Source organism: Apis dorsata, unplaced genomic scaffold (assembly GCF_000469605.1).
Source record: "Apis dorsata unplaced genomic scaffold, Apis dorsata 1.3 scaffold_217, whole genome shotgun sequence".
In the NCBI taxonomy this organism is placed as follows: Eukaryota; Metazoa; Arthropoda; class Insecta; order Hymenoptera; family Apidae; genus Apis; species Apis dorsata.
In genome coordinates, this window is record NW_006263500.1 from 89,741 (window position 1) to 95,827 (window position 6,087).

At 41.5% G+C, this 6,087-nt stretch overlaps 1 protein-coding gene across 4 annotated transcripts in view; it reads left to right on the plus strand.

Annotated features, from left to right (window-relative positions):
• The window catches only part of LOC102678805 (zeta-sarcoglycan), a 233,010-nt gene that overhangs the window by 74,605 nt on the left and 152,318 nt on the right, over nucleotides 1-6,087 (plus strand). The window contains exon 1 of one of the 4 annotated variants that reach the window (XM_006615118.2): nucleotides 1,454-1,688. The exons of the other annotated variants lie outside the window; for them this stretch is intronic. The gene's annotated coding sequence lies outside the window, so the exon portion shown is untranslated. Of the gene's footprint in view, nucleotides 1-1,453; nucleotides 1,689-6,087 lie in introns of those variants that run through there. 4 annotated transcript variants of the gene reach the window in all.

A 6,087-nucleotide genomic window follows, 5' to 3' on the forward strand; every position in this document is an offset into this window, starting at 1 on the left:
GAGTTGTTGCATCTTACTTTGCGCCGTCGCGATAGAAAGCTTTGCGTTTTAATTCAGTTTCACGAATCTAGGAAAGATAGATATTTGACGGACACATTCGATGTTCGACGAATGATCGACGTGATGAAATTACAAGCGAAAATCTTATCGAGAGGTAGATAAGCTTGAAAAATTGCAAAGTATCGAGCAAGCAAGAGGGGGGGGAGGGGAGGGGAGGGGGGTTCCTCGCTTCATCTTGGACGAAGTGAACTTTTCTCTCTGCCGGGCTCAAGTTTTACGCTCAAGTATTTATTATCTTTTTATTAGCATCGTCAAGGTTTATCCCGGGGTGGGGGTAGAAGAGTAGAAAGAAGCGCGGCGGAGTGCGGTGTAAAAACGTCCGTTTAATAACAGCATCGCTCCGTTGAATATCAAGTACATTCCTTGCACAACTTCTGATAAATATTTTGTATAAGGCGAGGGGGGAGGGGAGTATTCCCATCCAAGGGGAATATGAACGAATACTCGCGAACAAATTGAACGCGCGATGAGAATACACATCCGTTTCCGGATTCTTTGAATATTCAACTTGAACGGAGAGGAAAACGCGTGCCGTTTGCCCCTCTAATTAATCGAGGCATTAATCTCTCTCCAAGAGAGTTCCAATTCCTTATGCAACAAGGAAAATGGACAAGGAATGAGAAACCGTGATGGGGGGGAGGGGGGGATGGAAGGAGAAACTAGCGAAATCCCTGCGGGAATCTCTTCTCTCCGAGCTTTAGGATCGAGATTAGGTTTCAAGTGATATGATCTCTGTGTGCAATGTATGTAGAGAGGAAAGACAAAGAGTTGGTATCGAAAGAGAGAAGGAGAGAAAACGAGAAGAAGAGCAAAAGAGAGAGAGAGAGAGAGAGGGAGAGAAAAGGTGGAAACGATCGTAAGGAGGATCGTGAGGCGGGGGAGGATTTCCGGCCTCATCTTCGGCATTCCTCCCGTTTAAAATTAACTATCAAAACGTGCCTTCCTTCTTCTTTTATCTTCTCCCTTGGCTAAATACCTCGACGTTTCGTTATTAATAACGAAGGAAGGGAGGGAGGGGAGGGGGAAGAACGGCATAGTTAAAGTACTACGTGCACTATCTCAAAGTGAAATTCATGAAATCGTTTTCGTAATAAATTTCCACGCCGTGTAATCTCGCCGTATATATATTTAATATTGCACCTTTCCGTAGAACGAATGCTTGGCTCGGTTAATTGAACGCGGTAGAGTAACACATTACACATCGTAGATAGCGATAGATTCTCTGCACGATCGATCGTCGTCAGCACGATACATATCGATGCATCCTTTCTTCGTTAAACGGAAATATAGAATGATGAAACGAAAGAATTTTCACGCAAAGTCGACATTCTACGATTGTCTCTGACTACAACTGTTTTTCTTTTTTTTTTTTCCTTCTGTCCAACCAGTTCTGACTCGCACGTTTCGGGACCGATCCCTACACCGTGTAACTCGAAACCCCGTGCGTGAGGAACGGCCCGGGACGAAGGCAGCCGCTTAATCCGTTTAACCCGGCGTTTAAACGGGAATACGACTGGTTGGTTATCGTGAACCTTCCCTCCTCTTCGCATTACTTATACCGGGATCCGTCCGTTTTGAATATTCGCTAGGAAGGAGGAAGGAGGAGGGCTACGTAACACGGGAACAAGGTAACACGATTCCATGTTACTTTTATCGATCAACCCCCTATCACATAGATAGATCTCCGCGCGAAGCAGCGCACAAGCACCGTAGAAATAGCGAGAGAGCGGCTTGAACGTTGATGCAACCCTTGAAAAATTTCTTTTCACGAATATACACGACGCACGAACTGCCACTTTCCTTCTTATATACTTCACCCCTCTCCTCCCTTTTTATACATTTTTCCTCTAACCTTGATTAAAGTAATATAATCTCTTTCTCGTAGGATATTGATTAAAATCATCGACGCGCAAGAATCTTGCTCTTTTAATTCGAGTTTCAATTACTTTCGAACCGAAATAACGAAAGTTGAATACCTCTATTCCTTCCTTCAACAACTCGCGAAATCGAACACCGTCTATCTCGAGAGGAGTTTAATACCTGAGAGTACAATTTAATACCTATTCCAACTGCTATGATTAGCGGTCCTCCTCCTGTAATTATTATTAGAGCCAATACGTGATCCAATGCTGCGGCGGCTGTTCAATGCAAATGGCCGACGTCCAATATCACCGTGAAGGGGAGAGAGGTAAAACGTTAGGCTTCTTTGACCGTCAAAGAGCCCTGGAATTCCGTTCGTAGCTGTGGAAGAGAGAGATAAAGAGAGAGAGAGAGAGGGAGGGAGAGAAGCGAAGCGACTCGATCGGTCGAGGAGACCAGAGATCCACAGGTTCAGGTGTCGTAAAGCTTGGTGCTTGCAAGCCCGTAAGATAGGCATTAGCATGCATAGGTTGGCGCGACGCATTTAGCAAACTCATCCCACCTCCTGGCTCTCTTGGCCTGTTCAGTGAGGGTTGGCCGAGTTCTCGGCTCGGCGCGGCGCCGCTCGTCGGTGTAAGTTAGCTCGAACGACGACGATGGAACGGAAGAGTGAGAGATGAGACGAGCAGCGTGCGCGCTTTAACAGGGAGGGGGGAGAGGGGGGAGAGAGTACCGACAAGCTTTCCTTGCTTTTTGTCCTCCGTCGAGCTAGCTGGCTGGCTGGTTACTCGCTCGAGTATGCATAAATTTCACGCTTGTATTTCACGTACGAATGGCGACTACTTGCCTTTTCTTTTTCTTTTTTTTCTGCCATTCTCTCGTTTTTTTTTTTTTTTTTTGAGTTAAAGAGATGATTATTTTGGAGAAGGAAAGGGGAGGGGGGAAAGAGGATATTTCTCTCTTTTTTTTCGAGAAGGGATTTTTCTTCGTGGATCGATTCGTTTTCTTCTTCTTCTTTTTCTTTCTCTTCTTTAACGATTCGAAGCGGTGCTGCTGTTCTATCGCTATCGTCGTTATATTCCACAGGCTTCACTGCTTTGTTCGGGATATTTTTACGAAGCATTTCGGATTCATGAAATGGGATACAGAGGCGTTTAGAACCATGGGACTCGTACATACATACATACGTTGATGCGAAGCACCTTGGCTTCGTAAAACTCGATACGAATTGCAAGAGAATCGTGGAAACACCGCGTGGGCCGCCACCTTGAACCTATTGAGGGAATAGATGCGGATCAGTTTGGGCTCGTGGGAGTCGATTCAGTTCCCGGACAGCTGATGGTCGTTCCAGGTTTGTAGAATCCATTATGGATAGCTTGGCGAGCTCGTAGAATTCCGATACGACCTCTCGTTCGGACCCCGTGGAATCTTTAAAGATTCTCGAAATCTTTGAATCTCGAGGATTCGAGATGTACAGTTCTTCAGTGTCAAATTTTAAAAAACGAGAAGAATTCAGATTCCGCGCAACGATTAGCGCAATTTTTATTGGATGGAATCCAATCGATACGGATTAAATCATAAGTTGAAGAGTTTTTTTTTGAAATATTGAAATATTGGTGTCGCTTCGCGATTTTAAAATTATTACCCTCTTGAATCTCTCGGATCGCCGGTATATCGATCTTTATTATTACCCCAAGTTATCTTTGCGAACGCTCGGTTTAAAGATATTTCTCTTTCCACTATTTTTTCCCCTCCTGTTATCAAAACTTCATTAATAGACATTCAGAATCAATAAAGATATCTCTCTACTTTTCTCTTCTTTAGAAAAATGGGTCTCGCAACTAACTTTGTTCGTTTCGATGAAAGAAGAACGAAAAAAAAAAAAAGAGAAAAGAGAAAAAAATCCATAACTCCTTCTTTCTTCTTCGTACATTTACTTACAACAAGTTATCTCTGTTAATTATCGAACAATACGATATCCCGTTGTATCTCCGTTCTATATTTATCTCCAACGAGAAGTGCGTTGTCTCGAGATAAAACGCTTTTCAATTCCTTTCGCCAAACTGACTCCAAAGCCAAAAAAAATCAATATTCTGCGACCAAACTAGGATATTTCTTTCTAAAATTCCTCGAAAAAAATTTCTCCTTCGTTACAAACGTGTTACATTCATATACCATACCATTCGTATTATTCGGGTCGAGTTATTCGCGATGTTTTTTTTTTTTCTTTTCGAAATTTCTTCCCTTCGCATATAAATTTTACCCCCCTCCAAAAAATTTTCCTCCTTCGCAACAATCGATCAAACGAAGGGAGTGAGGGGGGGGAAAGGAATTGGATCGATCGAATTATTCGCGACATCGACATGGTTAATATTCGAGATACGGCGATGGAGGGAAGAGCGGCTGCTCGTAAGGAAGGGTAACATGTGCAAGATAATCCGAAACTGTTCCCGGCGGTGCCGTCTTAACCCAATTTCTCCGGTGTCTATATCCTCGCATCGAGCCGGTTATTCACCATTTCGGCGAATAACCCTTCCTTCTCCTCCTCCTCCCTCATCACTCGGTCTAACCTTTACCCCCTTTGCACCCTCCTCTGTTCCACTTGCGCTCACCTACTCAATAACACACCGGCCGACTACCGGCCGCGGCTTTATCTTGCGGTTCGTGCAAAACCATCGCCGATTAACTACTGCCGCGTTATGAATCTTCCCCTTGGTTAACCGCTTATTAGCCGGCCGTGTACACTTTTTCCACTTTTCCGCCTCGCACGAATCAAGATTGATACCGTTGTTTTGCTACGGCTGCTTCTAATCTGTTTACGGATTCACCGATTGGGATTGGCCGATTGGGAAAACTAGCTGTGAATTGTTCGACCTGTGGCCAGATTGTTCGCATCGGGGACGATTCGATAATTTGTCGTAGACGGAATTATCTTTTTTCGTGTATCGATATGTGTTAATTTTTTTTTATAATTGTTTTTATTTTTTAGTTGTAACAGTGTCACTTGAAGGAATAATTTTAAGTATATTGAAATTCGAGAAATTTTTATTCTTTTCTCAAGTATTAATTTTCCGAAATAATAAATTCTAAAATCTGGTGATTTGTATCGCTAAGAGTTTCATCCTCCCTTAGGGATTAATTTGTATTAATTTGTATTAAGCTTGGATTAAGTTCCATAGAAGAATATAATACGATAAACTTGCCCTTTCCTTCTATCGATGATCTTTTAATTTTTCCTCAAAGAATCGCATCAACTCGTTCGAAGAAATTACTCCAATTCTTTTTAGTGTTCTTCGATATATTAGGATACATAACTCGCCTATTCGGAAGAAGATTCACGTCGATTCACGGTTTTAATTACAAATGATAGTTTGGCGATCGTTGATTCGGGTTGAGCGTGATATAAGGAACGAGGCGTTATTAGACACGTTATGGGTCCCCATAGATGCATAGACGCGTGTTCCACCAAGTTGGAACGTGTGACGTGGTGTTCTTACAATGGTGTACGTGCTCACACGCGCGACCAAGCTTGTATGCTAATAACGGCCGTACTCTCCGAGTTGACCCTCAACACAGAATCGCACTTGCATTACAAACTTCAAACCTGAATAATTTTACCGTTTGCGGTTTACATTTCGACTAATCTTCGCACCTCTGCTAATCGTATCTGCTTATTTCAACTCATTAGTACTCTATCTGAATATTTTATAAAATCAATAAACATATATATATATAGAAAGAAAGAGAGAGATTGAAAAATTTATTTTTATTTGTTTTCTGTTTCGTGTGTCATTTTGTAAGTAATTAAGAGAGAGAATGACGTGTCAAGTTAAGACATATCAAGTTAGATATAAGAAAAAAAATACGATCGTCCATTTTCACTTACTTTCTTCGTTTTGCACACTATTTGATAATTAAGAGAGAGAGAGTGCTTTTGGGTCAAAATTAGTAAGAAAGTAAATTGACAGGTTTCCAATTTGTAATAATAACATATCCAAGAATACTCTCTTATAAAAATTGCATACCACTATACTATATTAATTTTCACGATTTATCGATTAAATCCGTCGAGGATATTTTCAATGAAAGTATTTAAAAATTCTGAGAAAAGCGAAGAAAAAAAATTATCGATGAATTTTAATTAAAAAAAAAAAAAAAAAAAAAAAA